Raw genomic sequence first — 27,338 nt, 5'->3', positions numbered from 1 at the left:
TGAACTGAGGCAAAAGTTTGGCGAACTTTTTGGTCGTAAACTGATTTGTACGTGTACCGAGACGTTCGTGAACCGAGGTTCCACTGTATATATACATTCGTTACAGTGGATGGTCATGCACAAGGAGTCGAACCCATGGGTTGCAAGATGGTTTTTAGACCTACAACCTTGCAAGTTTTCAGTTGTTTATTTCTGGGGCACCCTGCCAATGCCCTTTCCTGGGTTCACGGCTTCTCGGTCAGGGATACCCAATCCGATGGGTCTGCATTGAGGAGGGAGCCATGTCACACATGTGTACATGGGAGGCAGCTAAAGGGCTCAAAAAAAAGGTAATTAACACCAGGCAAGTGGGTGGCAGAGTGCAATAGTCCTTTCTCTTTAATCCCAGGAGACCAAACACAGGAAATTCAGCCTGGACCCAATGACACCATTTCCGGTTCCGGGACCGATGACATCACTTCCCATGACCGGCTTTAAAATCTGCTACCTTCCTTCTGTTAGTCAGTTCTGACTTGGATTTGAATCTGTAAACAGCCTTGCTTCGAATACTTATTTTGCAGCCTTATTCCAAGTTTACAGGCCCAAAACTTTTTCTTGTGTCAAGGTGTATTCTATCGATATATATATATATATATATTCTTTCTCAATCCCTTGCAGACCATCCATGGGAAATCCCACATGGTTTTCTGGCACCTCTGATGACGTCACTTCCAGCGCCTCTGATGATGCCACTTCCGGTCTTGGCACCTCTGATGATGTCACTTCCAGCGCCTCTGATTGATGTCACTTCTGGTCCCGGCACCTCTGATGATGTCACTTTCATTTCTGGGCCCGTTGACGTCACTTCCTGTTCCAGCCCTGATGATGTCACTTCCTGTCTCGGCAGCTAAATCCACCATCTTTGACAACCTGCCTCAGTTCTGTTTTTGACTCAGACCTGTAAACAAATCATACGAATTACCCATTTGCAGCCAGGGAATATTATACGGGTGGCTGCCTCAAACCTTTCTTAATGTCTTTGGCTCATTCTTGTGACAGTGGCATAGTCGGCAGGATAAAAAAAGCCCAGAAAAAAACAGGGACAGGACCTGACAAATAACCATGTGGGAGAGTACCGGGGCCAAGTTTCCGGGTGGAGGGGTTCATCCCGTGGTCCAGAAATACCTGGTACAGGCTCCGCTCCCAAAGTACATAACCAGGCTATCAAAGAAACAAGGGGAGTATATGGGATAGCACACAGGAGTGGGCAGGTCCCTATGGGAGAAGTGATGGAGCCTTATTATGCTCTCTCAGAGGAGAGAGCTGACCCCCCCCCCCCCCCCCCACTAGGGTTAAGACCCTAGCTAAATGTGAGGCATCCCCAGACCAGCAGGTGGAGAAAATAAAAAATTGGATATTCGACTCAGAGAGGCCAATCCAGGCTCTGGAAAAAGGTGGCACTGTGGCTAAGGCCATTTGAATGTACTATCGTACAAATAGTCCAGCAGATAACCTGCTTCCTATTAATTAAGACCCTTCCAGGAAATTTAACCCAGCCGGTCAGGGTAGAATTCTAAAATATGGATGAGCTCATTGAACTCATAGAGACATCTAGAATGGCCTTACAATCTGGGAGAGCAGAATGGTCCTTTAGCAGATGCCATGGGGATTACTTCCCACAATATCTGCTTCTTCCTTATAAACTGGAGCCTGTGCCGAAGTCCCCGGATCTGTGGGTGTGCAACCTTCCCGGGAATGAAGAGGAATGCAGGTGGAGAGATAGAGAGGGTGATTATGTGAACTTTCAAACCCCCTGACGACATCACATAAGGGAGTAGTTATTATAAATGGATTTAGAGTTGAAGCCCATTTTGATTCCAGCAGCAACATTTCCATTGTTGATTGCCGATATGTACTACCGTAACAGTGGGTGAAAGTAAAGACCAGTATAACTTGTATTCACAGAGAAATTCGACCACCCTATGTTTCATCAGCCATAGTGGTCCTCCTGAATCCACTTTTTCCGGTGATACTGGGGCGGGACTGGTCTAACAATAACTGCGGTTTAGTACTAGCTACTCCCAAACATAATTTAGGCCTAGTTATAAACGGGAATGACCCATCTCAAGCTGTCTCCACATCGTGTAATCAGCTGGCAGAGACAGATACGGAAGACCAATTGGGAGATGGGGCGGTTCCTGGTCTGTTGCAGGCAGAAACATTATCACCCAGTGCCTCAACGGGCCGGAAAGAAACTCCACCCCTTAAGGTCAGACCAGATCCTCTATCCGAAATACAGTTTCAATTTTGAGAAACACCGGCCTCTTTCAAAATTATACAGTGGAATGATGATTCCCTGAAATTTGCTAAAAATGCAGTCATGCTAGTCAATGGCCAACACACTCATCAGCCCATGCCACAGGGTCCTCACTTTGTATTAGAAAATGACCTATTGTATCGGGTAGCAGAGCATGAGGGGTAGGTGTGGAAGCTGTTGTTAATCCCACGAACCTACTGGCAGCAGGTCTGTGAACTGGGGTACGCCCACCTCCTAGGAGGCCATTTGGACACCGAAAAAACTTTAGAATGTACAGTATTAAGCTCTGATTTTATTGCCTGGGAATTAATGAGGAGGTTCGCCATTTTTGCGTCTCTTGTCCAGAATGTCGAACATTCCTAGAAAGGACAGAGCTCCTCTCGTTCCCCTTCCCTTGATTAATGTTCCCTTTGAAAGAATTGGGGCCGATATAGTAGGACCCCATGAGCCATCAGCCCCGAAGACATAAATATATATTAGTTCTCGTGGACTATGCTCCCTGATATCCAGAGGCTGTTCCTTTACGCTCAGCCATGTCGAAAGCTATTGCATGGGCATTGGTAAGGGTCTTTGTGTGACTGCATCCCTAAGTAATTCCTTACAGGCCAAGTTACTTAAAATAAAGCACTTAAAGACCGTGGCATATCCTCAAACCAATGGTCTAGTAGAGAGATTTAATCAGATTCTCAAAGAGATGCTTTGCAAGGCGGTCAGTGGGGATGGGAGGAACTGGGATCAGCTCCTCTCCCTCGTCCTCTTTGCCTATCACAAACCTTTCTTGATGCCTTTGGCTCGTTCTTGTGACAATATATATATACAGTATATATTGTGAAGAATGGGCTCGACCACGAACAGACACCAAGACAGCTATGACCAAAACACACATTTATTGCTGTTTTCACCTTCCAACACAGCAGAATGCACAAGTCCCACACAGTCCTCCGCTACAGTCTTCTTTTTCCTGCCGCCACCACTCCTCTCTTGCAAAGCTCCGTCACACTACCTCCCAACTCTGGCTCCTGGAATGGAGTGAGGTGGCCCCTTTTATCTAGTACCCGGATATGCTCCAGGTGCTTCCTGATGAGCTTCCTGCAGCACTTCCGGGTGTGGTGGAATTGCTGCATGAGCACCCGGAAGCACACCGGGTGTATTTGCTTTTGGGCTTAGCAGCACTTCCTGTTGTGGGGGAAGTGCTGCAGTCCATGTTCCCTGGAACGTTTGGGCGTCCCCTGGTGGTGGCCACATGCCCCAACTGGGTGGAGCCTCCTAGCTCTCATCTTGTGGCTCCCCTGTGCTCCAGGCCGGTCGCCCTCTCGTGTCCTGGAAGGAGATATTGGTGGTCTCCCGGTCCTTCCACATCCCAGTCATCCTGACTGTGCAGCCGTCTATCACACTGCCCCTCCCCCAGCTGAAGCACGTAGGGCAAGCTGGCCTGCCCCGCTAGGGCTGGTTCTTTTCATGGCGGGGTGCCGGCATGATGACGTCCATGGCCTTGCCCTGTAATAGAAAAACAGGAAAAGGGTGCGGAGACGTTGTACTGACGCCACTCCGTGGCACCCTCTATATTACGATATGGACAACGTCTCCACACGTGATCAAAGCTGTGGCACTCATAACACCGGCGTCCCCCTGCCTGTGTCTGGGCCCTCGGAACATAAAGCAGGGTGGGTACCTCCGCGCTGACATTACCCCAACTAGGTTCGGGGCCTCTCTCTGTTCGTAGATCGAGCGGCCTTTAGACGTATGGGAGGACACTGCCCCATGTCTCTTACTGTCAGAAGCCCCGGCTTTTCTCCTCTGGTTTCTCTTCCTTTTACTCTTGGGTGCCTCGGCGGTCTGGGTCTCCCTATGGGAGAAAAAGAGACCCCGGGCCATCTGTACCCCTGTAGAGCAGCGAGAGGCTGTTGTCAGCTCCTGGAGTGGCTCGCTTTTGAGACCTGGCACTCACCAGCCAGCGTCTTGTATGCACCTTCACCACCCCTGCTGCACAATCAGCCCCTATTGCTGCATCCACTGTTGGAGGCATGGCCACTTGGTTACCGGAACGACACATTACCGGAACCCCTTCGCTCAGCCCTACTTTATCATGTACGGTACAGGTGACACTCAGCTGCACCGCGGCATCCCTCCGGCTGGAGAATCCTGCATCGCACCGCTGCAGCTATTCCTGGATCTCCTTCAGGGGTACGCCTGCCTTCTCCTCCAGCTGTTCAATCATCTTCCGGAGGGTGCCTAAAACCTGTACAAGTGACTGTATAGGTGGGAGGATCTCCTCCAGCCTATTTACAGCCGCAACAAACTTCTCAGAACCTGCCAGAGGCGGACTTGCGAAGCGGTCTTCCTTACCTTCCAGCTGGGAGCTGCAGAGCCTCTCCATAGGCTCAGCTGGGACCTCGTGAGGCTTAGGATGGACGTTTCTGAGCCCCGCCTGCAACCAATCAGCGACGGGAACACCACACACACCGTCCAATCCCTTGCTCACTTCGGCGAGGGTCATGCAATCATGGCAGCTCCCCTCCTCCATCAAGAGGCTTGGGCTGGGGGAGGTATTGGCGCTCTCCCGGTCCTTCCATGTCCCAGGCATCTTGACTGCGCAGCCGTCAATCACAATATATAAATAAATATATATACATATGTACAGTATACTGTATATATCTCCTGTAATAGAATGACTATCACCTTTTGTTAATCATAATTTGTATCTTTTTTGCTTTAATTGAAGGGGTAGTTTTTAAATGAACTGATATGAAGCATGATAATGTGTGATATTGAAATAATGCCTTTGAAACCTTTTAGTTTCGTTTTTTGTTGTCTGTTTTATTATTAATCTTATGATACCAATTTGGCACAACTTTGTTTAAGCTTTTCAGTCTTGGGTGCTGCCACATTTTTTTTTTGTTTTAATAGCTACAGTTCTGTTTAAGTCATATAACCAAAGTCTTAGAGATATGTAACATCAATGTTGTCATGCTATAATCAGTGTCTAAGCGTTTGGATTCCTTTGTTAAAGACTTAATTCATTTTGACCCTTTGAAGCTTTCATTGACTTTTTTTGGTTTTAAAACTTTGCTTTGTCACTTTGACCTTGAACTTTGCCCCTTGTTTTGAAATTTGTTATTCAATTTCTATTAGTCTTCCCAGCATTTTGATCTTTGCCTGACCATTACTGACCATTCTTTTGTTTTCTTCCACAACAATTCCCCATTTCCCACTCCAGTATCTCAATATTTATCTTCAATCTTCGTTTTCTAGTTTCTCATAGGCAGAGTTGCTTAGTATTTCACATCTGTATCATTTGGCTAATACTGTAATATTATTCTTCAGAAACCATCATAATTACAGTTAAGTAATGCTAGTGCATGCTTATTTTACAAATTATAGTAGTACCATTTAAATGGCGCTGCCAGAAATTTCCTCAAGCCCCCTCTATTTTAGTTAGAAATATTCAAAAGTTTGTTTTTTTTTCACACAGAGAATCTTAGATATATATAATAAATTTACAATGGACCTTCAAACCTTAACTTCCTGATATTTTGTATAAGAAAGATGGATATGCAATGATGAGTTATGTGCTCTCATCAGAACTACTTTATGTTCTTATTTAAGTCCAACAATTAATTCAACATTTCCCTGATGAGGCACATCCTGCAGTAAGATGCCTTTGGAGGCAAATAGAATATTTTGTACTCAATAAAGAAAGAGAGTTGGGAGGATTCAAATAACTTTGACAGAAGAGACTGATGCAATACTGCTGTGTAAGGAAGAAAACCAGACTAAAAATTGTCATTTACAGTTTTTTGAGCAAGAGCTTTTCATTTTGTATTTATTTTTTGAAAATTTTAAAAAAATTACTGTCTTTCTCCATGTTTAAACAGTTTATTATGCACTGCTGTTAGAGTTGGAATTGTTGCAATTTTATAAGCATAAAGCCCTTAATCTATATAAATATATACAGTGCTAAGGGTTGACTGTCTGTCATGGAAAACTTTGTGAACCACTATGCCCTGAACCTTCCTCATGGTCTCATTTGAGAGCTTTCGCTATGAATTGGATGTGTGGGCTACCTCTGTGATGAAATTGGGCTTTGGATCCCCTAACAGCAAGCAACAGCACAGCTGCATTTCATAGCTGACAGGAAAATAACAGCGTTACCTGTATTGCTAACAGGAAAAGAACCTTGGAGAACTCTGCTGACAGTGCAGCACATTGCACAGGATGACTGATCATTTTCATTCGAAACACCACTCATATACTCCAAGTGCAACAGAATGTTATACCCAACCAAAGAATTGGAGATGTAGGCTTCTTGCACCACGGTCTTGGGCTCTGGGTCCTTCACAAGGTGAGTGGAGGAGGACATACAAGCATGTGGCAAATCTGTCAGGAAAAGAATGATAGTGACATCGGAGGGCTGTGAAAGACATTGCAGTAAACTCAGTGAAGTGAGTGTCTGTGCTTCATGGAGAGCTGCATGAACCACCTTTCTTTGAGGACCGGAGTCCTGAGTATTACTAGTTTCTATTAAACAGCTACCTATCCAGGTTTAAGATATGACAATTTGTTCATGGCTGGGATTTTAACTTTTTTATATTAGACATCATGGTTGATAAACAGCATAACAGGAAATGTACAGGAAATCTGAACAGCTACGGCACAGCTACCTTTTGATTTATGACATGCCTTATGGAAACAGTAGTATTTCAGCAGTGACATTAAGTTTATTGGATTTACAGAAAAAATGCAATATGCATCATAACAAAATTGGAACAGGTGCATAAATTTGGGCACCCCAACAGAGATATTACATCAAAACTTAGTTGAGCCTACTTCTGCAAATATAACAGCCTCTAGATGCCTCCTATAGCCTTTGATGAGTGTCTGGATTCTGGATGGAGGTATTTTTGATCATTTTTCCATAAAAAAATCTCTCCAGTTCAGTTAAATTTGATGGCTGTTGAGCATGGACAGCCTGCTTCAAATCATCCCATAGATTTTCAATGATATTCAAGTCAGGGGACTGTGACGACCATTCCAGAACATTGTACTACTTCCTCTGCATGAATGCCTTTGTAGATTTTGAACTGTGTTTTGGGTCATTGTCTTGTTGGAATATCCAACCCCTGCGTAACTTCAACTTTGTGACTGATGCTACAACATTACCCTGAAGAATGTGTTGATATTGGGTTGAATTCATCTGACCCTCGACTTTAACATGAGCCCCAGTCCCTGAACTAGCCACACAGCCCCACAGCATGATGGAACCTCCACCAAATTTGACAGTATGTAGCAAGTGTTTTTCTTGGAATGCAGTGTTCTTCTTCCTCCATGCAAAGCACTTTTTGTTATGACCAAATAACTCAATTTTTGTCTAATCAATCCAAAGCACTTTGTTCCCAAATAAATCTGGCTTGTCTAAATGAGCATTTGCATACAACAAGCGACTCTGTTTGTGGCGTGAGTGCAGAAAGGACTTCTTTCTCATCATCCTGCCATACAGATGTTCTTTGTGCAAATTGCGCTGAATTGTAGAATGATGTACAGATACACCATCTGCAGCAAGATGTTCTTGCAGGTCTTTGGAGGTGATCTGTGGGTTGTCTGTAACCATTCTCACAATCCTGCGCATATGCCGCTTATGGTATTTTTCTTGGCCTGCCAGACCTGGGTTTAACAGCAACTGTGCCTGTGGCTTTCCATTTCCTGATTACATTCCTTACAGTTGAAACTGACAGTTTAAACCTCTGAGATAGCTTTTTGTAGCCTTCCCCTAAACCATGATACTGAACCATCTTTGTTTTCAGATCTTTTGAGAGTTGCTTTGAGGATCCCATGCTGTCCCTCTTCAGAGGAAAGTCAAAGGGAAGCACAACTTGCAATTGACCACCTTAAATACCTTTTCTCATGATTGGACACACCTGTCTATGAAGTTCAAGGCTTAACGAGCTAATCCAACCAATTTGGTGTTACAAGTAATCAGTATTGAGCAGTTACATGCATTCAAATCAGCAAAGTTACAAGAGGACCCATATTTTTGCACAACCATTTTATTGAATTTGATTTAATTTCATACAACTAAATACTGCTTCACTAAAAATCTTTGTTCGGAAAACACCCCAGTACTCAGATGTTCCTAGGAAATGAAAGACATACCACTGTTATGTTTTTGTTGAAGTAGAGTAAATTATTATGCAGGCTGAGAGAGGTTCCCAATCTTTTTCATATGACTGTAGATAGATAGATAGATAGATAGATAGATAGATAGATAGATAGATAGATAGATAGATAGATAGATAGATAGATAGATAGATAGATAGATAGATAGATAGATAGATAGACATGTTTGCTAAATTTTAAACTCTACTGTTTAGGTGTCCTTTGTTTAAGACTGGTTAGGTTGTACCGATTTGAAACCATGTACCTAACAATAAAGAACAGAAATATTCAATTTTGGTTTCCTCCACATGCAATGTCTAAGGTTCTCATCTTGGATTCTTGCTGCCTGGTCACATAATGTATGATTTGATGCTATTATGCCTTTCAGACATTATAGTGTAAAAAAAAAAAAAAAAACAGAGCTCCTGGCTTAAACTGGCAGATTGAGGGTAAGCATGTTAAGATGAATTATTAGCCCCCTCCATGTATAAACGAGGTCTGCAAAATACAGTTAAATCTTTAATCATGTACTACCAAAAAGTGTGCTCAGTGTTCCTGAATGTTAATCAGCTAGGAGTCCCCCAGGCCATGATAACCACACTCACATGTGTGCGTGAACTGAATGTGCAAATTCCTCAACATGCTTTTCTCTAGCTATCCAGAAAATTATAAAAAATAGAATGATGATCACTACCATGGTGATTACTTGTGTAACTTACAGCAGCTTAGGATATTTCTTTATGTTGTCTATTTTTGGTTAATTAGATTATTGCATATATTTAGAAATATTTGACATATCTCTTCACAAACCAAAATATATTTCTCTTTTATGAAAGCAATTTTCACAGTATGCTGCCCCCTACCTGTTAGCAGATTTATTGGCAAGCTTGATTATTCAAATTGATCCTAACTTTCGTTTCCTGTTAAGTGATATGGTTTTATGTAAATAAGCTATATTTCTTGTTTGCATTTCAGGCATTTTTTTGTCAGATGATACTGAAAGTCACATAATGTTTAGTTTTCTGTCAACAAAAATAAATTCTGACTCCATAATCTTTTCATTTACTGTTACCTTAAAGGCATTAACCATTCAAAATCAGAAAACTCCTCTCAACAATTTCTCTATGGATATATCCACCATCTGCAGGTGTCAGAGTGAAACATAATAGACAAGGCTGGCACATTTGAAATCAAGGGCTGAATAAGCCCTGCTGGAGTTTTATAAAAGCCATTAATGGAAGTTTACCTGTTCGAAATCCAAAAAAAGGGAGGTTGGAGGAGTAGCCAGTTCATGGTAGTGCCAGAGTTTTAAATAAATTCACGTGGCAGACTTGCTCTTTGGGACATCAGTTGAGCTAGTAAAGTAAGCAATCCAACAAGACCTTCATCTCTTGCACCTCGTAGTGCCCATGCCAAGGTGCGAGGAGTTGAATGTGAGAAAAAGGACCATGACCCTGTCTGAGAGGCAAGGGCCACAGTTGTAAAGCCAGGAATGCACATGCTGCTAGCCTTCAAGATGTTCCTTCAAAAGGGGCCAAAGCAATCCCATAATTCCACAATATGTTTGGTGATATTATGGCCCAGGTGTGTTACTTCATCATTTCAGCTCTTTCTGATTAGGTTGAGCAGGCCTCAGGGTTGTCTCCTGTAAAGCAGCTTAGCCCATTGAGGCCTGTGGTACTTTCCAGAAGGCAAATAAAATGAGCAGCAGAAGTTGCTCCCAGTCTTTCCTGTCTGCCCACATGACCTTCCTCTACATCTGTTTCAGTTTTCTGGATGTACTTGATGTAAATCATGTCCACTGGTCTATGAGGGCTTTTCCGGGTAGAGCGACATGCGAAAAGACCCATAATAGTTCATGGGTGATGGTTTTTATATTAACCACATATAGGGCTATGGCCTCTAGATACTGAATGGTGTAATCCACAAGGACAAGAATATACAGTGCATCCGGAAAGTATTCACAGCGCATCACTTTTTCCACATTTTGTTATGTTACAGCCTTATTCCAAAATGGATTAAATTAATTTTTTTTCCTCAGAATTCTACACACAACACCCCATAATGACAACGTGAAAAAAGTTTACTTGAGATTTTCGCAGATTTATTAAAAATAAAAAAAATTGAGAAAGCACATGTACATAAGTATTCACAGCCTTTGCCATGAAGCTCGAAATTGAGCTCAGGTGCATCCTGTTTCCCCTGATCATCCTTGAGATGTTTCTGCAGCTTAATTGGAGTCCACCTGTGGTAAATTCAGTTGATTGGATATGATTTGGAAAGGCACACACCTGTCTATATAAGGTCCCACAGTTGACAGTTCATGTCAGAGCACAAACCAAGCATGAAGTCAAAGGAATTGTCTCGGGGCACAAATCTGGGGATGGTTACAGAAAAATTTCTGCTGCTTTGAAGGTCCCAATGAGCACAGTGGCCTCTATCATCCATAAGTGGAAGAAGTTCGAAACCACCAGGACTCTTCCTAGAGCTGGCCGGCCATCTAAACTGAGAGATCAGGGGAGAAGGGCCTTAGTCAGGGAGGTGAACAAGAACCCAATGGTCACTCTGTCAGAGCTCCAGAGGTCCTCTGTGGAGAGAGGAGAACCTTCCAGAAGGACAACCATCTCTGCAGCAATCCACCAATCAGGCCTGTATGGTAGAGTGGCCAGACGGAAGCCACTCCTTAGTAAAAGGCACATGGCAGCCCACCTGGAGTTTGCCAAAAGGCACCTGAAAGACTCTCAGACCATGAGAAAGAAAATTCTCTGGTCTGATGAGACAAAGATTGAACTCTTTGGTGTGAATGCCAGGCGTCACGTTTGGAGGAAACCTGGCACCATCCCTACAGTGAAGCATGGTGGTGGCAGCATCATGCTGTGGGGATGTTTTTCAGGAACTGGGAGACTAGTCAGGATAAAGGGAAAGATGATTGCAGCAATGTACAGAGACATCCTGGATGAAAACCTGCTCCAGAGCGCTCTTGACCTCAGACTGGGGTGACGATTCATCTTTCAGCAGGACAACGACCCTAAGCACACAGCCAAGATATCAAAGGAGTGGCTTCAGGACAACTCTGTGAATGACCTTGAGTGGCCTAGCCAGATCCCAGACTTGAATCCGATTGAACATCTCTGGAGAGATCTTAAAATGGCTGTGCACCGACACTTCCCATCCAACCTCATGGAGCTTGAGAGGTGCTGCAAAGAGGAATGGGCGAAACTGTGCCAAGCTTGTGGCATTATATTCAAAAAGACTTGTGGCTGTATTTGCTGCCAAAGGTGCATCGACAAAGTATTGAGCAAAGGCTGTGAATACTTATGTACGTGTGATTTCTCAGTTTTTTTATTTTTAATAAATTTGCAAAAACCTCAAGTAAACTTTTTTCACATTGTCATTATGGGGTGTTGTGTGTAGAATTCTGAGTAAAAAAATGAATTTAATCCATTTTGGAATAAGGCTGTAACATAACAAAATGTGGAAAAAGTGATGCGCTGTGAATACTTTCCGGATGCACTGTATTTGTGGCTCCTTGTTGAGGGTACAAGTGGACCTACAATGTCAATACTGATCAACTCGAAGGGGACCTTAATGATCAGCAAGGGGACAAGAGGAGCATGGTCTCACTGGGGTATTTGAGACAATTGGCAATCTGGACAGAACCTGCAAAACCAGTGCACCTCCCTGGGCAAGCCAAGCCAATTAAAGCATGCCATGATGTGTTCTTTTCAAGTGCCTAATATATGTGCATGGGCCAAGTCACAAATCTCAAAGCAGAAGGGTTGCAGGACGAGGAATTGGCTCCAGGCTTCTCTCTGTGTCTCCATCACCCAATAAAATAGATTGTTATCAAGGACAAAGGAATTGCCATTCCACTGTTCATCTTTAAAGAATGCGGGCATGGAGCGAAACCGAAGTTTCAGGGACGTAAGGGGGTCAGACGTGGCACCTATGAGTGCAGAGGGGCTGGTTTGGCAGCAGCCACCCGCAGCTCAGCCTTGTTGCACTGGATAGCCCTGCCTCTGCCAGCTTTTTTACACAGCTACATGTCACTCTCAGGAGACCAGTCGTCATCCAAGGTCAGGCTCGTCAGACCAATCAGGCGCAGTTGGCCTCAGTCGGGTTTACTTTCTGGTGAGTCTTGTCCCAGTAGAAGTGTGTAAGGTGGCCTCAGGAGTATCACCTTGCACAGCTGGCGTAACTAAACCAAACTGAGAATCCAACAAACCGCCATTGGATATACTGAGTCTTGTCATGCATACAGGTTAGATAGGCCTGCTTTCAATCATACTGTTCCAGTGGAGTGTAATGGTGGCCAACAATGGTATTGCTGTCAGAGTCGAAGATGGTGTGTACTGGATTACCATTCAAACGTGCTGTGCCTGAAAAGGGAAGGGTGAGAGGGTTAGCCATGGCCGCTGTACAATACCTTTCTCATCTTGTCCATCTGGACTCCATTTTGTCCTTGTTCTAAGGACAATTCATTACAGTATGTCTCAACTCTCTCTACTGGTAACACCATAGGGTTGTGAGGGGGCTGGTCACTGGAGTGAGTTCAGAAAAAGGATGGATGAATAGGTGGAAGCATTACAATTCTGTTGGTCTCATTATTAGAATTTTATGTACTGTATGTTTCTAGTTCTTGTATTAGTACCTGGCTAGTATGAAAAGGTGATCTTGTGGATGCTTTATTATTATTATTATTATTATTAATGTTAAGAGGGTGGAAATGTGCCTTAAAGGTTAGCAAATTTGACCCTTTTGCGGTCCAGGCTTGTTTACATTAATTGACTCTATGATATACTCCCACGCTCAAAACTTATGTTATGCTTTTGCTATGAATCTTTAAAATAACTGGTTTCACTGTGTTCATGAGTATTTGTTACAAATAGAATGATGTCCAGTCCATTAGCATTTTCTTGCCTTGTTCCTATTACTGCTGGGATAGCTGCTGCTTTTCTGAAGTAGATGTGGTATACATATATGCATTATTGTTACATAACATATTTTAACTCTACTTATAGTAATCCAATTCAGGATTGAAGGATCCTGGAAGTATTACATGTAAGGCAAGATGCAGCCCTATATGAAGTACTAAGAGGAAAACTCACGTGGACACAGGGAGATAGATAGATAGATAGATAGATAGATAGATAGATAGATAGATAGATAGATAGATAGATAGATAGATAGATAGATAGATAGATAGATAGATAGATAGATAGATAGATAGATACTTTTTAATCCCAAGGGGAAATTTACAGGGGAAAATGCCTAAACTTTAAATTGGCTACAAATGGGGGCAGGACATGAACTTGAGATGTAGAATCTGAAAGACAATCCTGGTGTGTATTTGAGAGGAAGGTTGTTATAATGACACTGGTTCTGTTTAATATGACAATGAGCCTTGGTTATATTGCCATCAGTTAATCGGATGTATCAGAAGTACTATTATATGTAACTGAGTACTTTTCTGAATGCATTATATATATATATATTAGCAGTGGTTGATATTATTAAGTTACCGGTGTTGCCTTCTTCTGAACATGCTGCACACAATTGTCCATAAGTAAATTTTGAAAGACTGACGTTGACTTTTTTTGATGGCACTGATGATTGTGAGAAGTAAATGACCTGGAAAATAAATGTGTAATGGGAATCCTATTCAGGGGCAAATCAAATCAGGACTGGCAATAGCAATCAAAACACAGAATCAAAACACAAGGGAAAAAACAAGAGTGTAAGTCAGAGTCAAAAACAGGTCAAAATCCAAAACAGACCTAGCACTAGACCTACTTCAATTAGAAGCTAACTGTGATAATCGGGAGATGACTCAGGCAGGGGACATCATTCTATTTATTCCTTGCTACCACTGATGTCTGAAACACGACAAAAGTGATCATGTGAATGCAAATATCAGACATGAAAATAAAAGATGAATTAAGATGAAATAAAAATGATTATTATGACATATTGCAAAACACAGATTTATAGGATCCATCCATCCATTGTCTCCCGCTTATCCAAGGTCGGGTCGCGGGAGCAGCAGCTTGAGCAGAGATGCCCAGACTTCCCTCTCCCCGGCCACTTCTTCTAGCTCTTCCGGGAGAATCCCAAGGCGTTCCCAGGCCAGTCGAGAGACATAGTCCCTCCAGCGTGTCCTGGGTCTTCCCTGGGGCCTCCTCCCGGTTAGACGTGCCCGGAACACCTCACCAGAGAGGCGTCCAGGAGGCATCCTGATCAGATGCCCGAGCCACCTCATCTGACTCCTCTCGATGCGGAGGAGCAGCGGCTCTACTCTGAGCCCCTCCCGGATGACTGAGCTTTTCACCCTATCTTTAAGGGAAAGCCCAGACACCCTGCGGAGGAAACTCATTTCAGCCGCTTGTATTCGCGATCTCGTTCTTTCGGTCACTACCCATAGCTCATGACCATAGGTGAGGGTAGGAATATAGATCGACTGGTAAATTGAGAGCTTCGCCTTGCGGCTCAGCTCCTTTTTCACCACGACAGACCGATGCAGCGCCCGCATTACTACGGATGCCGCACCGATCCGCCTGTCGATCTCACGCTCCATTCTTCCCTCACTCGTGAACAAGACCCCGAGATACTTGAACTCCTCCACTTGGGGCAGGATCTCGCTACCAACCCTGAGAGGGCACTCCACCCTTTTCCGGCTGAGGACCATGGTCTCGGATTTGGAGGTGCTGATTCTCATCCCAGCCGCTTCACACTCGGCTGCGAACCGATCCAGAGAGAGCTGAAGATCACGGCCTGATGAAGCAAACAGGACAACATCATCTGCAAAAAGCAGTGACTCAATCCTGAGCCCACCAAACCGGACCCCCTCAACGCCCTGGCTGCACCTAGAAATTCTGTCCATAAAAGTTATGAACAGAATCGGTGACAAAGGGCAGCCCTGGCGGAGTCCAAGTCTCACTGGAAACGGGTTCGACTTACTGCCGGCAATGCGGACCAAGCTCTGGCACCGATCGTACTGGGACTGAACAGCCCTTATCAGGGGGGCCGGTACCCCATACTCTCGGAGTACCCCCCACAGGATTCCCCGAGGGACACGGTCGAATGCCTTTTCCAAGTCCACAAAACACATGTAGACTGGTTGGGCGAACTCCCATGCACCCTCCAGGACCCTGCTAAGGATATAGAGCTGGTCCACTGTTCCGCGACCAGGACGAAAACCACACTGTTCCTCCTGAATCCGAGGCTCCACTATCCGACGGACCCTCCTCTCCAGGACCCCTGAATGGACTTTTCCAGGGAGGCTGAGGAGTGTGATCCCTCTGTAGTTGGAACACACCCTCCGATCCCCCTTCTTAAAGAGGGGGACCACCACCCCGGTCTGCCAATCCAGAGACACTGTCCCTGATGTCCATGCGATGTTGCAGAGGTGTGTCAGCCAAGACAGTCCTACAACATCCAGAGCCTTGAGGAACTCCGGGCGTATCTCATCCACCCCTGGGGCCCTGCCACCAAGGAGTTTTTTGACCACCTCGGTGACTTCAGTCCCAGAGATGGGGGAGCCCACCTCTGAGTCCCCAGGCTCTGCTTCCTCATTGGAAGGCATGTTAATGGGATTGAGGAGGTCTTCGAAGTACTCCCCCCACCGACCCACAACGTCCCGAGTCGAGGTCAACAGCGCACCATCCCCACCATATACAGTGTTGACACTGCACTGCTTCCCCTTCCTGAGACGCCGGATGGTGGACCAGAATCTCCTCGAAGCCGTCCGAAAGTCGTTCTCCATGGCCTCCCCAAACTCCTCCCACGCCCGAGTTTTTGCCTCAGCAACCACCAAAGCCGCATTCCGCTTGGCCTGCCAGTACCTATCAGCTGCCTCCGGGGTCCCACAGGACAAAAGGGTCCTGTAGGACTCCTTCTTCAGCTTGACGGCATCCTTCACCGCCGGTGTCCACCAACGGGTTCGGGGATTGCCGCCACGACAGGCACCGACCACCTTACAGCCACAGCTCCGGTCAGCTGCCTCAACAATAGAGGCACGGAACATGGCCCATTCGGACTCAATGTCCCCCACCTCCCTCGGGATGTGGTTGAAGTTCTACTGGAGGTGGGAGTTGAAGCTACTTCTGACAGGGGCCTCTGCCAGACGTTCCCAGCAGACCCTCACAACACGTTTGGGTGTACCACGCCTGACCGGCATCCTCCCCCACCATCGAAGCCAACTCACCACCAGGTGGTGATCAGTTGACAGCTCCACCCCTCTCTTCACCCGAGTGTCCAAGACATGTGGCCGCAAGTCCGACGACACGACCACAAAGTCGATCATCAAACTGAGGCCTAGGGTGTCCTGGTGCCAAGTGCACATATGAACACCCCTATGCTTGAACATGGTGTTCGTTATGGACAATCCGTGACGAGCACAGAAGTCCAATAACAAAACACCGCTCGGGTTCAGATCAGGGGGGCCATTCCTCCCAATCACGCCCTTCCAGGTCTCACTGTCATTGCCCACGTGAGCATTGAAGTCTCCCAGCAGAACGAGGGAGTCCCCAGAAGGTATGCCCTCTAGCATCCCCTCCAGGGACTCCAAAAAGGGTGGGTACTCCGAACTGCTGTTCGGTGCATACGCACAAACAACAGTTAGGACCCGTCCCCCCACCCGAAGGCGAAGGGAGGCTACCCTCTCGTCCACCGGGGTAAACCCCAATGTACAGGCTCCAAGTTGGGGGGCAATAAGTATACCCACACCTGCTCGGCACCTCTCACCGGGGGCAACTCCAGAGTGGTACAGAGTCCAGCCCCTCTCAAGGAGATTGGTTCCAGAGTCCAAGCTGTGCGTCGAGGTGAGTCCGACTATATCTAGCCGGAACCTCTCAACTTCGCACACTAGCTCAGGCTTCTTCCCCTTCAGAGAGGTGACATTCCACGTCCCAAGAGCCAGCTTCTGTAGCCGAGGATCGGACCGCCAAGGTCCCCGCCTTCGGCCACCACCCAACTCACACTGCACCCGACCTCCTTGGCCCCTCCCATAGGTGGTGAGCCCATGGGAAGGGGGACCCACGTTGCCTCTTCGGACTGTGCCCGGCCGAGCCCCATGGGTGCAGGCCCGGCCACCAGGCGCTCGCCATCGAGCCCTACCTCCAGGCCTGGCTCCAGAGTGGGGCCCCGGTGACCCGCGTCCGGGCAAGGGAAAATTGTTTTTCTTCATAGGAGGTTTGTTTAACCGCTCTTTGTCTCATCCCTCACCTAGGACCAGTTTGCCTTGGGTGGCCCTACCAGGGGCATAAAGCCCCGGACAACAGAGCTCCTAGGATCATTGGGACATGCAAACCCCTCCACCACGATAAGGTGACGGTTAAAGGAGGGGGTTAAAGGATTTATAGGATACTTAATTCTTTTCAACTGAAAGAGGTAATCAGAAGGAAAAATGGAAAATTGGTGTATAAAAGTTATTTCACCCTGTAGCACATCCTATAAAAATAGTAGCGTCAATCAGAAAAGAGTAATGCTTTGATAGATAGATAGATAGATAGATAGATAGATAGATAGATAGATAGATAGATAGATAGATAGATAGATAGATAGATAGATAGATAGATAGATAGATAGATAGATAGATAGATAGATAGATAGATAGATAGATAGATAGATAGAACTTTATTTGTCCCTGGGGAAATGTGGCTTATAACAGAAGCTCAATAAATCTATATATACAGAATAAACAAAACTAACATGTGATGTACATGGTCAGCACAATGCTGAGGCAAAGCCCTTAGAGAAACAGTTCAAGCTGGCTGTTTAGGGCTTTCTAGTTTATGCAAATAAAGGCCATCAGCAGAAGCAATGGGCAGTGTGCACAAAAAGCAGCACTGACTAATAGACTCAGTGAAGGTGAGTGAAGATGAGAGGTTTCCTGGGCAAGAAAGAGACCTGTTCATGTGGGGTGTGGAGAGTGAGGTGTGTATTGGAAAGTGAAAAGTTTGGCAAAGCTCAAGGAAGATATGATTAGCAAACACACTAAAAAGCTTGAGTGTGGGTGCCAGGTGCTGTGGCTGTGAGAGTATGTTTTGCTTAACCAGAAGCTGAAAGGGAGAGGGAGAGAAATGGTGTCTTTGGGACAAACCAGAACTAGCCAGAAGTGACAGCATCCCTTAGTTTAAACGATAGGGCAGCTCAGTTAAGGGATCTCCCATGGCCAGAACAAAGAGGTGGTAGACGTTGTACACAATATTATTTCTATGCAGTCTTTGCTTATCTTCTGTTTTGAGCCTCACTCGTTCATAAAAAGTTGTTCCCTTGATTGTATTCTACCCATAGGGCAAGAGAAAATGAGAATGATTTTTAACTATATACATAAAGAAAAAACATAAACAAAGCAAGCTTTACAGCTCCTGAGACCTGGGATCACATTCTAACATGGTTTCTGTTTGCATGAAGTTTGCATGTTCTCCTTGTGTATTTCTCTGGTTATTCCTCAGACATCCCAAGATGTACAAGTGATGTTAACAACTTTAATTTAGTTGCGGTGAGTGAATTTGCTCAAAAATATAATGGTGATCCATCAAATGTAATTTCACCTAGTGATACAAAGAGGAGCTTGGAATGAATAAAGTGACTCTAGTAAATTTTTTATCGTATTTTTTTATAGTAATAATAAAGCAATCAAAAGAAAAAAATATATAATGAAGATGGTGCTGCAAAAGAACTTTAACCTATTGTGTGGTAGATTAGTTGTGACTTTTTTAAGTCAATTCCACCAACCAGTAGACAAATGACCAGATGAAAACAAGACCCTATTAACATGTGTTTCTCATCAGGGGGTCCCCTGGCTAGTGAACAAGGTACTCATACTAAAATGTTCTCCACGCGACAGACACAATAACCTTCCTTTCACTTTAGACTTGGCCCTTTTCCGGCCTGCAGCAGAGGCAAATCATAGGGTTGAGTTCTCTGCCTGAATTGGCGCAAAATTACATTAATAAGCGGCTCAGCATAGATTAATTTGTACATCTGAATCTGTGCTATTATCGGGTCAAAAAAATAGAGGAAAGAAATAACAGGAAAGAAAACAAACTAGTTTAGCGGAAAGTATTTGTGTCGAGACCCACAACACTCGAGAAATCACAACTTAAGGCGCATAATGAGATTTAGATTTGCTTCCCTTTTCTATTTTGCTCCAATGAATTACAGGGCCTGAAGCTCTCTCAGCTCCAAATCCAAAAAGGGAGCCAATTTTTTTTAAACATGATTTACATTCTCAATGTAATGTATTAAAACGTTGACAGGGCAAAAGGGATTCACAAGATGCTGCATAAGAAACTCAATTTCTGTGATGGATTGCCTGCAGCCTCTGAATCACAAACCCTTTTTTTTCCTTTTTCTGCAGCTCAGAAGTTTTTTATTTTTTTTTTGTCCAAATCTTCTTAAAGCTCCCTCCTAATCTTTCAGCTGGGAGAGGGTGAAAGGATTTCAGACTGAAGAAAGCATTCGATTCCTGCCTTGTTGTGCTTCAAATTTGTAAATGCTGGGTCAGTAATTTTCAAAATTGTCTTGCTTTCCTTCTATCTGAAGGTTCTTGCTTTTCAACAGTCTCACTTCCTGACTGCTCTCCTGATTTTGCCAACAGAAGAGGGATTCCTGTTATAGAAGTCAGGATAGCTGTAAGTTAATGTGCAGTCCCATTGCACCAATTTCCAACTCCATGTTGCTGTCATAACAGAGTGTCCAACCTCACCTAGAAGAGTGCTGCCACTGGATTAACTCATTCAATCTTTACTTTATGTACAGTATTACCTTTAAAAGCAAGTTCACTACAGTAAGTGCATTATTGTGAACTGTTCACAGTACAGAGAATCCTTACTTGCACATCAGACCAAAATGCAACATGTTGCCATTGTCTAGCACCATAAAGAATAAGAATTTATGAATGTCCATGGCAGATTATAAGGTAATTTAAAGAAACAAAACACTGAGACGAGACTTCAGAAACAATGGCATGTTTTATCCAAAGAAAGAATACACTATTTTAGGAAATTAAATAACTGACATAATAATTGACAATTAATGATAATGGTAATTTGATAATTAATGGCATACTTATCAGTGTCCAATGACACCATTGGCAGGGTCTGAGAACTGCATATTGCAGCATACAGGGTGATTAATTCTGTTCTACAAAAGAACAGCTTACTCAAGTGAAGAAAAAAAGTATTAATTAAGAAAGATAATGGACCAAGGGAAGGCATATCCAAGAGTAGCAGAGGAAGGAGCCTGTCCTTATATAACCTTAGGCTGCATCCCCAAGGAGTCTATGGAAAAGTCGATAGATGATAGATAGATAGATAATTGCATCAATATCACCAAATAAATATCAAATAATATATACAGTATAGTGAGTGAGTATACTGTATAAATATATTATATATGCAGTACAGTACATATATAGCAGTACAGTATATAGAGGTAAAAAGGCAATAAAGTAGGTGACAGGACTTTGGAGGCGAAAATGCTTCAAAAAAGACAGTAAAGTTATAATGCAATGACCTTATACACCTCCCCCATCTACACCTTCTACATTTCTCCCTTCCTTTCTTGCATCTTCCTTCCAAGTGAACTCTCATCTACACTCCACCCAATTCCAGGTTTACCAGAGCAGTGTCCACAGGCCTGTTTTATACCAAATGTAGCCTACCCAGAACTTTCTCTGGCGACTCCAGGTATCCCTGACAGACTGCTAGTCCATCTTACATAAATAAAAGACCAGAGAAGCCTGCATAAACCTCAATAGCATCTTCAGTTTGCCAGCAGTTACTGAGCTGGGGATTGTGAAGTCTTCTCTTGTGCATTCCTCACTGTTCTTCCACAATATTTACATCCATTAGATAAATCAAGGGATGCACACCCACCTGCCATTTTTGTCTGGGGTTTGTTCCAACTCCTGTTGATGTAGATCCTGACTATAATCACCTTTAAAATATGTGCAGTATTATATATATATATATATATATATATATATATATATATATATATATATATATATATATATATACAGTATATATATATATATATGCATATATAATGAGAGAGACGGCCGACAGCTTAGCCCAGCCGGGACGCCCCTGTAATGTAAGGATGGGGGAAGGCAACAACCCTTGGACACTGCCTCCCCCAGAACACTAGATGGCAGCTCTCCTGGAGTGTAGTGGTGCCACTGATTCCCACAGGGCATCCTGGAGTTCGGTTTCTCAGCCCTGTTGGGTGCCATGGGTGCTGCCTGGGGGTGCTGATAAAGGACCTGGGGAGCCATGCCTTCCCTTGTAGCCTGGAAGTACTAGGAAGTCACTAGGACAGAAACCCCAAAGTACTTCCGGGTTGATTAAAGACCTGGAATTCTCCATCTGACCTGGAAGTGCTGGCAAGTCATGTGGGAGGAAGAACAGAAGCACTGCTGGGTCAATGACTATTTAAAGGACTGCTGAAGACCCAGCAAGGGAGCCAGAGTGGAGGTAGACAAAGCTATCTGGGAGTTGTGGAGGAGGAAATATATATATATATATATATATATATATAGAGAGAGAGAGAGAGAGAGAGAGAGAGAGAGAGAGAGAGAGAGAGAGAGAGAGAGAGAGAGAGAGAGAGAGAAGGGTTGTGTATTGTGCTTATATACTTGCTTGTTTTCTGTGGCTTTGGTGCTTGGGGAGCACTATTGGAGGAGAAAAGAATTAAGAATACTTCTTTATGCTTTTACCTGGTGTTCTGAGTGTCTGTCTGGTGTAAAGGGGCAACAGTAACCCCAAGCATTCACAATATATATATTGCAAAGTGCACAGGCCACATGCTTTAACTGCCAGTACGAAGTAGCCCAAACTGATCTTCGAGTCTTGGCATCTGTACACTGAGTCCATGTAGAGTAGTTTTTCTCAGCCACTGGGTCATGACCAACATTTGGGTCACAGGTTGCCACCATTGGGTAGCAGGTTGTTGTTATTTATTCACAAGTGGGTCATGTTGGGTTGTCTAAGCCAGTGTTTCTCAGCCACTTGGTTGCAACCATGTTGTCTGTGATGGGCTGTGGTTTGCCATTGTTAGTTTGCAAGTGGGTCACAGTGGATCATGGCTGGGTCACAATGGTTACGTAAGCAATTAACAGCACTGCATGATATGTTTCCTCTTTTCTAAATTAGCTTGTTTCACAAAGGTGGACTCCAGGTTTTGCTCGTTTTGCCAAGGAGGCAGATGGCTGTGGCTGATAGGACCATAAAGTTTGAGAAACATCAGTGTAAAGGTAGGTAGTATTCACCAGATACATAAGATTTAGTTACAGTATGTGGAACAGTGCCAATCAAAACAAACCTTAAAGCGCCTTCCAAGAGTCAGAAAACATATGAGGCCTTGTGAAATAAGAATATTAACGGAAGATTTATTATTATTTGCAAGGCTATCTTCTTGATGGAGGACAAAAGTGTGAACCATCTGTACATATCAGAAACAAAAAAGACAGGCCAGCTGTGTGAAGCACGATAAATAGATGCTGTGTGGCATGGCCAATCACTGCCCCAGAGTGCAATGACGTATATATATATATATATATATATTTACTTATTGCATCAATACAGGAAGAAAGAAAGCCACTGCACCTGTACCACTGCTATTCTCATGGCATCTTTGCAGAATGTATCAATCTATGTCCAGCAGCATTGCCTCAAGTATGTAATAAACAAAAGGCTTAAAGCAGGGGTCCTCAATCACGGTCCTGGAGGGTGGCAGTGGCTTCAGGTTTTCCTTCCAACTGGTTTCCTAATTAGAAAACAGTCCTTATTGAGTCCTTATTATATAATGAAACTTAGTATTTAAATATTCGCTTTTTAGTGCTTTCATTCACCCAAGAGAAATTTTAATTGCACTGTAGAGTTTCCTTCTCTGAGAACATTATCCATGTGTTTTGTGGACCAGAAGAGATTTAAACTTAATGGTCCTTCCAATTCCCCTCTCTTTTATTTCTAAAAATTTTTAACTCAGATACTTCATGGTGCATATGCACAGGTTAAAAAAGGAAGTACACTAGCTGAAGAGCTCCTGGTTTATTGGTTATTCGCAGTTCGCAGTTAATATTCACATTATTAACTAATATCTGAAAACAGGCAATAATTAAAACTTAAATGCAGCTGCTCCAAAAATAGGCATTTAAGGGTCCTGAATTGTAACAGGCACAATAACTAAAATTAAGCCCAGAAAAGTACTGCTTTAGTAGTAAATAAATGGGTTCTGATTAAGAAATTGGTTGAAGTGAAAACATGCAGCCACTATGGACCTCCAGGACTGATGTCCTATAATTTACAATGTAACTAAAATGTTTCTTTGATGAATTAAATCACTACACAAGGCATATGGTTAAATACCTGTTAAATAATCTGTATCCACCGCGGCTCTCCAGGATCGTAATTGAGGGCCCTTACCTTAAAGCATTTGTGATCTTTAGTGGCTAATTTTGGCAATTTCTAGAGCACTGTTACCCTATTAATTTCTTATGATTCATGTTGGTAAGTATGAATGGCTTCAACTCAGTCAACCATAAATTGGCACATGACTGTCTATATATTTTTGTTAATGAGTTGCTAAATATGTAAACTCGTCTGGTTTTGGTGGTTTCTGGTGAATCCAGCCTTCATCAAGAGATCATTCACCCAAGCACCTTTCTGATAGTGTTTGCAGTTCTTCTGCACTTCACTAGATGATTTTTTGTCTGGGAACACTCAAAGGTAATTTTCAAAACTCTTCTTGTGTGTTCCTAATGCTTCCATTTTTACTGTCACCAATCTTGTCTTGAAAATTCTACATTTTGTCGATCTGATTTCCAGGTCCTTGTACTTACTGAGCTTCTGTGTCTCTTTCAGTAAAACTTTCATGCCATCTACAACAGCTGTATCGATCAGCAGGCATGTCTTCTCTTTCTTGTTGTGCATCACTATTACAGAATGGCTGTCTAGTATTATTCAGTCAGTAACTGTGGGCATACCCCACATGATGGTAGTGGTGTTGTTGATGTTGACTACCATGTCTGGGATGTGCTCATAGTGCTTGTCAGGCATTTATATCCTTAGCTGCTTGCAAATAACTCAATGGATACAACTGGCCACCTTCCTGAATCTGTAAATATATCTGTATCTGTAAATGTGCAACCAACAATCATGTGACTCACGTGATCCTCCGCTTTGTTGTACATCCTGAACTTGCTGTTCACTACCTGCTTCAGGATGTTGTTCCGATGGTAACTGTTGAGTGGCAGATCCATGGCTATGATAATCAGACTATGTTTCCCCTTTTAGTTTGGAACTATGAAGCCATGCCTTGGACACATATTAGTCAACTGCTGGTCTGTCGAGATCTCAAAAGAATTGTCAGTACAGTGACTTGGTTTCAGCAGTTCAATTTTAATTCACTCAGTGCGGGACTTGAGCTGGTCCTTGAGATTCTAAGTGATGATCTTCAGGTACCTGTTCATGATGGTGATGGCTTCTATCTTTTTTATTATTATTAATATTAATAGGGGGCTTCGACCCCCTGCTCGCTGCATTCTCCAACCCCCCTGGGGCAGATGCTGGGCACCCGCTATCTAGTGACTGAGCTGCTCGAAGGGTGTTTGGGTGTCCCTCCGTTAGAGAAAGCAACTGTGTTTTAAGAGTTGGTATATAGAAGAGTATGCGGGGTGCAAGAGGAAGACGGGGTTGATCATTAGTTATTATAGATAAAAAATCAGTTATTTTAATCCATCCACCTCCACTTTGGCTTCCCTCATTTTCTTTTCCCCTGTATTTCGATTCCCATCACTCTTTTGCTCACATATACATTGTCTCTCCTCATCACATGTCCATCCCACTTCAACGTACTTTCCTGTACTTTCTTAGATATCTCTCCCACTTTTGTTGTACCTCTGATTGTGTCATTTCTTATTCTAAATGAATACATCTAGCCAACGAGAGGGCAAACCAGCCCAACTTGGTGCAGGTTCCAAGCCCATATAAATAGAGAGGTTCAGTGTCAGGAAGGGTATCCAGCTGTAACACTTTTGCCAAAACATTAATGATGGAATTTTAAAAAATGATCTCCCTCGGTCTAATTCTGTTAAATAATGTCAAAGTGAGTCAAGCTTGGTCATCTGGTAGCCTAGACAATGAGGACTGCTTATAGCAATTTCAATGTTGGAGTCCTAGTCAAAATGGCCATAGAAAAGCCACACACTTAGGGACGCAAAGACCATGTTTGAAATCAATGCATATAGAGTTTATAGTCACTGGTCACCCAACTCTGGAGGGCATGCACACATATCTCCTAGAGTGATGAACAGTGGTGTCAGTATAAGAAGTGTTAAGCCTGAGCAATCCAGTCAATTTCAAGGTCACTTCATTTGCAGCCCATATAGGAAAGTTGTAGTCTGAGACATGCAGGCTTGGCAGTAAATGCCAGTGGTGAGCCTGGGCTGTGAAAAGGTGAATGCTGTGCAGCAGCTGAGAGACAGCTTGGACTTGAAGGTTGAGTTGTGAAGACCATATGCAAAAAAAAAAAAAATATTGTTTCTCCGGCATGATGATCATCTTCCTCTGCTGTCGGAGGAGCTAGATAAACTCCACGTTTCAGTGGCGGCAATCTCTGATGTGTGCAGACCTGGGACTGGCCAGATCTCTGTAGGTGGGTACACCTTTTATTGGTCTGGTCACTCTGATGGCTATAATTCTCAGGGAGTAGCTGTTGCTGCAGTGGATCGGCTTTTTCTAATGGTGTCCGATGTCATGCCTTTCAACAAGCGTATTATGTGACTCAGATTACGGCACTCTCTAGGTGCCTTGTCTGTTGTCTCAGTGTATGCTTTGACTGTGGTGAGTTATGTCTCGGTGAGGGAGACATTTTATTCACAACTTTTCTCGGTGGTTGATGGGTGCCCGTGAAGTGACACTCCTCTGGTCATGGGTGACTTCAATGTAACCACTGATACTGACAGGGCTGGGTATGAGGATTGTCTTGGTCCCCATGGGTCTGGTGACCATGGTGAAAGTGTCTCCATATTCCTTGACTTTGCAAAAGGTCAGGGTCTGCGAATCACTGGATCCTGCTTCCAGCATCCCGAGCTGCATCGTAGGAACTGGTACTCCAATACTGGTGATGTGGTGAAGGAGATCAATTACATCGTCGTGGGCAGATGCTGGAGGCTCTTACAAAACTATAGGGTCTACAGAAGTGTCCAGTTTGAGAATTCTGACCACAGACTTGTTGTTGCTACTCTGAAGATCCAGCTTAGGTCCAGTAGGCTACCACGTACTAGGAAAATGAGGCTGGACCTGGTCATCCTCCCAAGATCAGGCTGTTTCTAACGAGTTTGCACACAGTTTGTGTGAGGAACTTACGGATTTTGTTGCGACTGCCGATCCTAATGTGATGGGGGAGACTTTACGTGACAAAGACCCTGAAGGTTGTTGAGGGTTGTGTTGGTGTTACCAGTTTTTCCAGAAGAAGGAGGTGTTTCATCTCACAGGGCACTCCGGATATCATCAAAAGGAGTCGCTGTGCATGGCTTGATGGCAACTCCGGTCTGTACTGGGAACTGAGAAGGACAGTTGCGAGGGCACTGAGGGCAGATAATTAGGCGTTTGTTAAAGGTTTGTTAGAGGAACTATCTATGGTTTAGTGATCCATGTGCTGCTTACAGAGAAATCGAAGCATTACACACATCCAAATCTGTTCCTTGGAAATTCGCAGTCAGGGCGGCTTATGGATTGGTCCTTACAGATGACACTGCAGTTATGACCCGCTGGGCTGGCTACTTTGAGCAGCTGTTTAAAGGTGATCCTCTGGCTAGGCTGTTGGATATCTCTGGGTCCATGGTTCTTGAGGCTGATCCTGCAATTAGCTGTGAAGCACC

Source organism: Erpetoichthys calabaricus, chromosome 2, assembly GCF_900747795.2.
Source record: "Erpetoichthys calabaricus chromosome 2, fErpCal1.3, whole genome shotgun sequence".
Classification (NCBI taxonomy): Eukaryota; Metazoa; Chordata; class Cladistia; order Polypteriformes; family Polypteridae; genus Erpetoichthys; species Erpetoichthys calabaricus.
This window is presented reverse-complemented; position numbering follows the sequence as displayed.